Here is an 11,720-nt window from a genome sequence, read left to right on the forward strand (position 1 = left end):
TATTCATAAAATGCATTGTACACAAGTAAATTGTCCTATTCTATTACACTAAAAAGCTGTATTTTGGCATGTCAGTGGGTTGCCTGAAGCAAGGAAATGTATGGAAGAAGATCAACGTTATATTGTGTGCTGATATTGGTGGCGGCTTCTCTTCCGTTGCGTCCCCTGAATGTACTGGGTTGGCACTGCGCTTTCATGCGGAACAATAAGGATTATGTTTGTCCTGCTGTGAGATGATTCATGAATGGGGAATGTGCATATTCAGAAAGAGTGAGATTTCAAGAGTCCATCACTGAAGAGAGGATGTGATAAGAATCAATAATAATAATCATCACAGCTGAGCAGGGAAAAATTTAGTTAAGAAAAGGAATTTAAACTGAAGTTGAAATCTTAAGCAGTTATGATTGCTTGTCTGACCATTTCTATTAAAGTTGCTGTTCTTCAGTCTTTTTTTTAAATGTCTTTTAGATATACAATTTATTCTTTGATTTTAGGCAATATATACATTTTAATGTATATTTACATTAGATATTTTATTTTATATGTATGTGCATATATAATATGCATTCCCTGAGGTGGTTTTCTAATTTTATTATATGATTTTGCTTTAGTACAATGTCAACACTTACATAATACTAGAATAGGGCTGGATATTTAAAGTTAATATAACAGTAACTAGATGTCAAACTGTTACTTGCCTTATCTAAAAATGTCTAAGATATGAGCTAATATTTAGCAAAATAAGTGTTTCCCAACTTTGATATTATTCATGCTTTCCCAGAGATGTTAATGTAACCCTGTAATTAGCATGAATTGTATCCAGCAATGAGCACTGTAGGAAATGCATTTTATGTTTGTTCCGTGTTTTTAAGGCACAGTGGAAATTCATAGGATATAACAAGCCATATGTTTGAGTATGGCTGATTTTCTTTCTGTACAATTAATTTATTCTGAAGGGAAAGGGAACATCATGCTTAACATATTTTGTAATAGAAAGCCTTCCCTGAAAGATTTTCATTTGGATATAAGTGCCTAATTTCCAAATAGCATGTTATATTAATCTTAAACAGACACTTTCAGAAAATCTGCATTTGAACTCTCTCCTCTGGAAAAATTAAAAAAAAAAAAAAAAGAGAAAAAAAACCCCACCCAGTATGCAAACCTAAAGCTAGAAAGAGTTACTCTACTCAGATTTCAGCTCTTGTCTTCATTGTGAACAACAAGGCATGACAACATGGTTCTGGTTTACAAGTCCTGAAAAATAAGATTTACAAAGCAAAACCACAAATAAGACTGCAGTTGTCTTTAGCCTGTCAGTTTGACTTCTGTCTAAGCAGATGGAAGGCAAGCACTCATGCCACTGGAAGACTGCTTGGAAACCTACATGAAGCTTGTTCACGCCTCTCATGTCGGTTCCCACTGGCCAGGTAGCCTCACCAGAGAGGCCCCTTCTTCCAGCCACTGCAGATCCCTTGATGTGACTGTTGGTCATGAGTGCTGGGCCAGTAAGAACTGGTACATAGCACCAAAGGAAAAGCATGGCAAAAAAGCATCGTCATCTTCCTCACTGCCAACAGCTGCATGGCAGAGCCTCCTCAGCCTCCTGGACCCTGTTGCTGCTCTCCCTGCTGGCCACTTTCCCCTCTTTACCTTCCTGTTGCTGTCCTTTTTTTTAATTTTCCGTGTCAAGTAACTTTCATGATTGGAATCAATGTATGCCATAATTTATTGATGCTGCTAATGAAGCTCTGAACTTGTGCAGCAAGTACACATTTAATTTCTTTTTGATTTCTGCTGGGGCACAATTTGTGGACAGGGTAGGCATTGAATCAAAGTGAGATGGGGCTAGAAAAGAACAGCACTTTTTGCTGGCCTCCATGATGCTTTTTTTTTTTTTTTTCATTTAATTTGATCGAGTAGAATTGAAAAACAAAGAAAGCCAAATCCAAACCACTGTTGCTCAGGCAACAAGACGTAGCTAAGATTGAAAACTACAGCTTCATTAAAAGCGATGCAAAGGACATACTGAGGTTGCCTGTGGAAATCTGTGTTGATCACATTCTGAGATCTAACCTGGGTGCATTATGAAAACATCAATTTCAGTCAGTTTCACTACAGAAGCAGCAAATCTTGCAATGGGAAGTTGGTTTGCATTTGGTTATAAGCATTTGAATGCTGCTGCTATTTGGAAGTTACTATAGGGAATATCCATTGAATCTGCAATGTATTTTGGCAGACACACAAGAGAGAAATGTGGTTAATAGCCTCTTGCCAATATTCAGTTCTGGATATATTGTACAGCCATCTAAGAAATCTGATGGGCTTCATAAAATTAGCCTGAAGCTAATTAGGAATGTCAGTGTTTTTTGAATGACTTACTATTGCTGCTGTACATCATCCAGAAGCCTAAATGGGGACCAGCACCCTGTGTATTCACTAGATACGGCAATGTGTTATAGCCATGAACTAAAAACATTCTGAAATCTGCAAATATTTCTGTCCTTTTATCTCCTCTGTACTTTTCTGTTCTCAGTTTGCAATCCTGATTTATTTTATGGACTTAGTTAATGTTAACTTAATCTACATAAGTGAAAAGAAGACATGGCAAAACTTTCTTCCTTAATGATTAATTTTGATGCTATACATGCTTGATTATGAAATGGCACATACGAATATGATGAAAGTGCTAGATTCTGCAGTTTTATTGTATCTCATGATATTTGATATTTTTTTCCGCTTTAGTCTCTAACTGCTGGAATTATTTAATGAAAGGGCAATTCATTGGGGAGAATATTTGATTAAGAATATAAAACAAATATAAAAAGGTAAAAAAACCCCACAACATTTTATATACCCACCACACATATTCACATGTACAATATTGTTACCCTTTATTATGTAGTTAATAGGAAAGTAGTATGCCTGAAACCTGCTAATGTTCTTTTAGATGCTAATTTGGTTAAAATTAAAAACATGCTTACCCTTATCACTAGCAAATAATGTGCAATTGCTATTCTTATGGTAGGGTTGAGTCTAAATCTTCCAGCCCATACTGGCCTTGCTGTGTTAGACACTACTGGTGAACAGTAAGAAACTTGTCCTACCACACAGACCTTTGAGTCTAAATAGTAGAGACAGCCAAATGCTGAGAGATGAAGGGGTAGGCAGATGGTTTTCTTTATTTTACAGAGGGGGAACCAAGCCAGAGATTGGTTAAGTGAGATACCACAGATCGAAAAGGTGCCCTGCAACAGAAAGATAACCCCAAACCAGGTTTCCTGTATCAAAGTCCATTGCATTCACCAAGTCAGCATTCTTCCAGCAACAACAGCTGTAGGGGAAAAAGAAGAAAGTATACCCAGGCATTGGTTGAAATGACTGACAGAATTGTGAGTCATTAGGTAAAAAGAGGAAATTGGAAACTGGAGGATAGGATTATGGAAAAGCTAAAAGCAAAGCGCTTAACCTACGAACATTCACTTCATATATATTTGAGGTATGACTGCCAAAATAAGATGTTTATTATAGGTTTATTTCCAGTAGGAGACTTTATAAAAATGTGTGGATCTTATTTTTTTCAGCTTTATTTCATCAGCTGTTGGAAAGACTGTGCTGTCTCTCAGTTTCCTGAGATCAAAGCGTAGGCAGTGAAAAATAAAGTAATCTGCCACTTTGGAATAATTTGCAGCAGCAGGCATTCCCAGTGCAAATCAGAGTGCAAATCAGATGGTGAATTGGTGATCACAAAAGAGGATTACTTTGGATTAGTTGTCCAGTGAAGCAGACACTTTGTATAATGGAGCAGACAGCTCCAACGTGAGCCAATTCATTGCTTGTTTTGTGGTTAATTTTTTTTTTTTTTTTTACAAAGAACATTATTTTATCAAACGGATTTTCATACACTAATTAACAGTATTTTGACAGTGTTTGTGTCTAGAATACAGATTATGTGACATACTACTAAGCAACTGAAGAGTAATGGCCAGACTTTCAGGAGAGGGAGGAGGTGTGGTAGGAAGCAGTCTAAGCTGCATTTTGGTGCACAGCAGTTGTATGTAGGTTTAAAGGCTGGTTTGAAGGTTCTGTCTTGATTGTCCATTGCAACTTACGGCTTGATGTGTGAGACAGGGAGAAGACAACGTTATCTTGCCAGGGTTCAGTCCCACGTGTTTCTTTCATGTTTTAGTGATGCTTGAAGAAGAGCTTTATTACCATTTTACTGATAGTGGATGTTGCTAAATTAATCTGCCTTTCAGTTTAGCAGGACTGTCGTGATATAAGTAACAAGGTGTCTAGAAACACTATCCATATATAAACAACAATGTCCTGTTTCTGTAGTTTAATGTTTTACTCCATCAAGCCTGTAGCTGTGAGGTCATTCACACAATAAATCGGTGGGCTGCCTCCCTGTTGACCTAGGTTCTGGCCATTTATTAATAGAGATAAAACCATTATTGGCTGCATTTCCCACCTCACAATGTTGGCTTGCTGGCTTAAGCAACAACATTTATGCAGAACCAGTCTCTGGGAGGGCTGTAAAGGGATTGGAAGAGAAGTGAAGGACAAGAACTCACTGGACACCATGCACTAAAAGGAGGGAAATTGTGCATATCTTGTGTATGAAGTGGTATCTGTTTCAGTATGCCAGGAAGGCAGTCTTTGAAGGAAAGCTCAAATTTGCTGGGCAGTATAAAATCCCTGGGGAAGAAGAGCAGAAGTAGCCAGCTGTTACTGTGACGATGGAAATAAACATGTGCTGAAGCTCTAGATCCGTGCAGCTTTAGATTAAGGCAAGTCCAGATCCAGCAGCACCATTGTCTCCTCCGTTTAAACAGTAACAGCTCCAGACCATAGTCCTGGCTGTACCTTCACCCTCTCGGTACACCAGGGAGAGGTGTGAGCAAGCTAAAACTTTAGGATTCACCCATGAAGAGTGAATTTGCACCATTGTTTCTGTGTTCAGAGCAAGTCTGAACAAATGCTGGGAAGCTCGGTCCCTGCTCCAGATAAAGGTCAGCCAGTTGCTTCTGATTCAATCCCAAACTCATCATTCTGTCAGAGGTTTCCTCCCCCGTATCATCAGCTTGATCTCTCCTTTGGACTCAGCAGGCTAGAATTAAGTGAGGAGAAGATCTCAATCACTCTTGAAGCTTCTTTTGAAATAGGCAAAAGGGTTGTTTCCCCAATGCCTACTGTCCTAGGTGAGACACCAGTTTCAGCAATGAACAAAGTAATATGAAAACTGACAGGGAGACTTACACCTCTAAACTGCTGCGATGGAATGAGGTCAAGTTTGGCAAAATGCGTTACATCAGCTGGAGGAATCCTCCTTTAAAATAAGACTCTTGCTGGCCACACCATATATATATATATTCTACCTTGCCTGTTCAAAACCTCTACTGAAAGCCTCTTTATCCACTGTGGCTGTGACAAAGATGTTCAGGTATGTTTCTGCAATATGCAGAATAAATACATTTTGTCTTTTATGTCTATTTGTAACGCAGCTCTGTGTTCTCATTCATCTACAGCGTGCTGCTACTGGAACATACCAATGATCTTCTGCCATAAAGCAAACATCAGAATCTATCTTTTTAATACAAGAAATACACAGAAATGCGGGGTTGCAAGAATTGATAGAGGGGCTATGATGGAGGACCCAAGCTCCTTGGTTGCTTTAGTTGTAAACCCACCTGTATTTAGAACACATTGTTACTAAACATTAATGACAAACTTTAGAAGACTAACAAATAAGACTTAGCGGATTTCCCTCTTGTGACAGATTGGCAACCTGTAGATGCCTACGTGACAGAGAAAGAGATGACAGCAGATTGTTATAAGATATATTTGCCTGTCTTAAAATTTCTCCAAGGCATGACAAGGTGCTAAAGGCACCTGAACCTTGACACGTGCAATCATTTGTTATAATAATTAAAGTAAATAAATTTGCTTGTAAAATCTTCCTGTCCCTGCAAATCATTCCAAGCTGCCTGGGTACCAGCATAACCAAGTAGCTCAACAAAGGTTTCATGTGTACATGTGAACAGTTCTACTGAAGTCACATGTCTGAAGTTCTACATGTGATTTTCCCAAGCATGTGTTAGTTCATTAATACAGAAAAAAAAATCAAATCTCTGTATACATACATATATGTATATATATACACATACATATATCTCTCTCTCTGTACAAAAGACACTAATGTATATAACGACCTACTAGCAATTAGATGAAATTTTGAGCATTACCCAGTTGTATTTGACTCCAACCTCTCCTAGCTGCCTTAGATGTGTGCACCAGAAGGTGTGAATAGGTCGCTGAAATGAGAAGGCAATTCTGTGAAATCCATTGTGCACACAATATGATGAATGACAAACCTGTAGTGAATACAGATAAATACCTAATAAGGAGACAGCCATAATATGCCTATTTGTGTGACATCTGATTTTTTCCACTGTTCAAACATAACTGGGCTGTAGTTGACAGACAAGTGAATATTATATGCATGCAAAGGAACAACACAGTCTGTGGCTTAGCTTTTGACTTAGAGACCAAAGGATTCCTTGGTATCATGTATTTTTGATCTTGTAGATGATGTGTTCATTGGGGTTTTTTTGTGTAGAACATAGTCCCAAAAGGAAGATGCATAATGATAATATGTGAAAAGATAGGAAGACATATTGTCTTATACTTTATTGCTAGCTTCACTAACACTATCCTTATTAAACATAAGTGTGCTAATGTGAACTGAACTCAGAGAAATCACAGCAAATTATACAAGCTATGGCTATCTCTGCCCCTTTTCTTTCCTAGGGCGTTAACTTACTTATAGTTATGTTTCCACATTGGAAGTGGCAAATTAATATAGAGTGATAGCTGCTCAGCAGTCAGGGATAAGTATAGAAATTGGATTTGAAAGTAAGTATGTTTTCTGCTCCAAGCTTTCTGCTGTGGCTGGAAATGCAACCAGCTTATATTTTGCTGTGGTAAGAAATTGTACCTGTAAGAATAAGTAAATCATTAGAACCCAGGGCAGTTTCTGTTTCCTGAGCTCCTGGATGTCTTTTGGCTTAATAATATGTATGAAGCAGTCATAAATGTCAATACATGGGAATTTTCTGACCTCACAGATTACATCTCGTTTCCAGTTCACTGTCTATACGCTATCATATCGCAAGTATATGCTGCTCTGTTCAAACAGGACATTGCCCTACCTTTTGTTTCCTACAGTGCTGTCACTAGTATACCTTGGGGTTAGACAGATGATGGAGTGACAGCACTTGGCTGCTCAACGTGCTTGAAAGGGGAGGAAAAGAAAAATGCAATGGCTGAAATCTACCACCAGAGAGCGCTTTTGTTTTACTAACAATAAGTAAAAACACATTGCACAAAGCAGTACCTCATCTCTCGTCTCGGAAGTTTTTATAAGTATTATATTATCCTCTTTAGGTATCAGGAGGAGAGTAGAGAATCGAAATTTACAGCACCGACAGGAAACAAACGCTCTGAATACACATACTTTTAATTGCACAGTTGGTCCTGTGACAACTATCAGGACAGCTTGGAAAATGGTAAAACTGATGTCAGCTGGGGGTAAAGCTGGTATGAACTGAATGATTCATACCTACAAAGGTCCTGATGTGATACTGCTTCCTTTGATTTTAGCTTGGTGTCCCAGTATGGTCAAGAGAGTGAGGGGCATTATGTGAAAGGTGGAACTGCCCTTGGAGTTGAGCTGGCTGAGTGAGGACCTACGCTACATGTCTCTCCTTTGCCATCAAATCTCAGGGATAATCTTGCCCCGTGAATATAGCTTTTGGTTTCCACCACTGATATACGACACAATAGCAAAATATTTCTTAAATGTATGCGATCACATCTTCCTTCGGATTTGAAATACTCTTTTTATCACTCTGGATTTCTTAAGTAGAAAACCAGCTTTCATGCAATGGACACAACTTTACAGAAATTTTTGTTTCACTTTTCATTTATCTGCTTGGTAGAGCTTGGAATATATGTTACCTGATGTCTCATATTGTTTGTGGCAAAGACACCAGCATTGGCTCAGGAAGAACAGCAGGTGGGTTGAAGCTCTGAAGCTATTTCTGGGAAGTGTCATGACATGGTTACAGGCTTCCTGGCTTCTTTCCTGGGCATTCAGTGTTGCAAAGAGGATACTGGGCAAATGTGTGTTCCCAGTGTGTTCCAGTATCTCCACTGATCTTGTGGTTACAGATGAAGCGTCCCCCTCTCTTCCCTCCCCACCTCTAATATCCCTTCTCCAGTTTTATTGCAAAAGTGTATTTGCAGTTTTAAAGGTGAATAGATACCATCTTCACGTAAGCCTCCTGAGTTCTGTGTGCAAATGGATGGAAACCTTCACTGAAGCAATGATGTCCTTTGTTCTCATAGGAAGATGATTGTTATCATTCAGTTCTTTCACTTAACTGGCTCTTACCGGTCCTTCCCACATTCAGGGCTGCTGGGGAATAGGCATGTTCAGGCCTGTAAAGAAACACTTCTCACTGCAGGTAGAATAACTGCAGCTGCCTCTATACTCTTCCAGAAACCAGCTGGTCCTAGGAATGCCTGACCTAGGAATTTCTTAGTGTCTTTTAAATAGTCCTCATTGCAGAGCCCCACTGTACTCAACATTGTGGGGTTTGGGTTTTTTTTTTTCAGAAACAGATCTAACAGCGTATTAAATAGCAGCCAAAGTAACACACATCCTCTAAGTGAGCCAAACACATGACAAAAGTCCACACAATCTAATCATACGTACATGTGGGCATCCAGGAAGCCCTGAAGAAAAAGATCATGCTACATGTCACATGGATTATTCTGACTGGTTGCATCAAGCCAAGTTAATTATAGGTTGTCTTTAATGCTGTGTTCTGAGTTTTTATTTTGTGTGTCTGTGTCACTAAATAAATAACACTGACAGCCAACAACTTTTGTGAAATACTAAAAAAAAAAAAAAAAAAGCTATTAATTTTGGCTTTGGATTCCTGTAAACAAAGCTTCAAACTTCAGTGGTTCCTTCTAGGAATGGGTGACTGTGCTCAAGTATCCTACTACAGAAGCAGCCTCTAATTTGCTTTGTTTACTTGAAAAAAACATTGTGGCAGTAGATGTATTCCAATGTAGTTTTCAAAAATTTATTTTAACAGAAATGGGCTTCCTAAATTTATTCCCCCCTAATTTTCACACCAGAGTGAGCTCTTTATTCATGAGTGTTGCACTGTTTTCTTGCCATGAATTCTGTGGTATTCCAGCCCTTGACATCAACAAGGACAGACACATTGCTGCACCACTTGATTGACCAGATGTGTAATCAAGGCTGATCATATAAAAAAACTCATCAGCTCCAAGTGAGGTTTTAGACTTGTTACAGTTCAAGACTGTGCTTTAGAGAAAAGGTGAAAAGTTGTCTTAAATAATACAGGATTTGACCCTGCAGGGTACTAAACACCTTTGATAGTATGTAAAATTCTCCTCTTAACCACTTTCATCATTCAGAGTTAATGATAAAGAGATCTTCACTCCTGTTATCAATCTGTCTCTGCAGTCTTCTGCAGTCTTTCTGATCATTTCATGAAGGGCTCAGCAAAGCACAAGTCTCTCCTTCACTCATGCCACTGAGTTTGCAGATGAGAAAGCACACGCCCTTGCTAGGAAAATTTCCAGGATGTCCTTGGACTTGTCAACACATGACTGTATTCAGAAGATCTGGGCACACAGCTCAAGGCATGCAGGTGCTGACCTTTCCTGAGGACACCTGGTATGTAAGGGTATGAAATAGAACATTTGTTTAATATCTTCATCAATGCTTCATATCTTTATCAATGATCTGGACAGGGGGATTGAGTGCACCCTCAGAAAGTTTGCAGATGACACCAAGCTGGGCAGGAGTGTTGATTTGCTGGAGGGCAGGAAGGCTCTACAGAGGGATCCAGACAGGCTGGATCGATGGGCTGAGGCCAACTGCATGAGGTTCAACAAGGCCAAGTGCTGGGTCCTGCACTTGGGTCACAACAACCCCACACAATGCTATGGGCTTGGGGAAGAGTGGCTGGAAAGCTGCCTGGTGGAAAAGGACTTGGGAGTGTTGGTTGACAGCTGGCTGAACATGAGCCAGCAGTGTGCCCAGGTGGACAAGAAGGCCAATAGCATCCTGGCTTGTATCAGAAATAGCGTGGCCAGCAGGGACAGGGAAGTGATCTTACCCCTGTACTCGGCACTGGTGAGGCCACACCTCGATTACTGTGTTCAGTTTTGGGCCCCTCACTACAAAAAGGACATTGAATTACTCAAGCATGTCCAGAGAAGAGGAACAAAGCTGGTGAAGGGTCTGGAGCACAAATCTTATGAGGAGAGGCTGAGGGAACTGGGGTTGTTTAGCCTGGAGAAGAGGAGGCTGAAGGGAGACCTCATCGCCCTCTACAACTACCTGAAAGGAGGTTGCAGAGAGCTGGGGATGAGTCTCTTTTCCCAAGTAACAAGCGATAGGACAAGAGGAAATGGCCTCAAGTTGTTCTAGGGGAGGTTTAGATGGATTTTTTCACCAAAAGGGCTGTCAAGCATTGGAACAGGCTGCCCAGGGAAGTGGTTGAGTCACCATCCCTGGAGGTATTTAAAAGACATGTAGATGTGACACTTACGGACATGGTTTAGTGGTGGACTTGCCCATGTTAGTTTTATGGTTGGACTCGATGATCTTAGAGGTCCTTTCCAACCCAAATGATTCTTTGATTTTATTATTTCAAAACTGCAGCAGACTGACTGTCTAGTTATGTCTGTGGATGCAGTTCAGCACATTTGCAAGCATGGTGCAGTTGCTCTACAACCTACTCCTGTACATGAAGGGTAAGGTGCGATACCAGAGCGGGGTATTGTCCAGGGCATGGACTCCCTCTGCCCAGCAGTGCATGCTCCCAGGGCCAGCCACACGATGCTGCCCTTTGAAGCAGCGTTGACTCAACCGTTTCTCAGACCACACTGTGAATCAGCTCAGGGAACTGATTTGGTTGAAAAATAAGCCAGCAAAACACAGGGCCACAGGGAGCTGTACCTGCTCACCTGAAAAAGCAGAAGAGGCTGCATGAGGAAGGAGATGTGGAGAAACCTGGGAAGGCACAAAGCCAGTGAATGCACACCGACCCGCTGGTTAAAACATGCCTTGTCGCAAACAGCATTATACCTCTTTGTCTTCCTTTATGTAGAGTAAGCAGGGTGTGAGCTGGCAGCACGCACCTCCTCAGCCTGCCTCATGTCCGGGCAGGCACGGACAGTTGGCCAGCAGCTGCACCAACACATCAACACACCCCTGTTGCCTTGTTGCCTGCCCAACCTTCCACCACCCTGCCCAGGCTTGGGTGCTCCTCTGTGAGCCAGCGGGACCACAACAAAGGCTGCAGCTGCTTTTCTGCCTCTTTAATGAGCAGCTCCCAGAAGAGACTGGCAAAGGCCAGGGCTGGCTTGGTGGCGGCAGTGGGGAGACGGGGTGCTGAAGGAGGGGAGATGGAGCAGCAGAGAGGCCTTTGTTTGGCTCAGCTGGCCAGGAAAGCACTGTGCCAGCACAAGGTAGTCTGCTTCAAAAGCTGCTGCACCTGGATGCTCTCAGTTTGCCAAGAGAGCAGGGTATCAGTGGAGTTGCATCCTTGCTGGCTGATGGCTTCTGGCCCTGGGTGAGAAAGCATCAGATAGTGAGGAAGAAAAGCCTT

This window comes from Strix aluco, chromosome 2, assembly GCF_031877795.1.
Source record: "Strix aluco isolate bStrAlu1 chromosome 2, bStrAlu1.hap1, whole genome shotgun sequence".
NCBI lineage: Eukaryota > Metazoa > Chordata > Aves > Strigiformes > Strigidae > Strix > Strix aluco.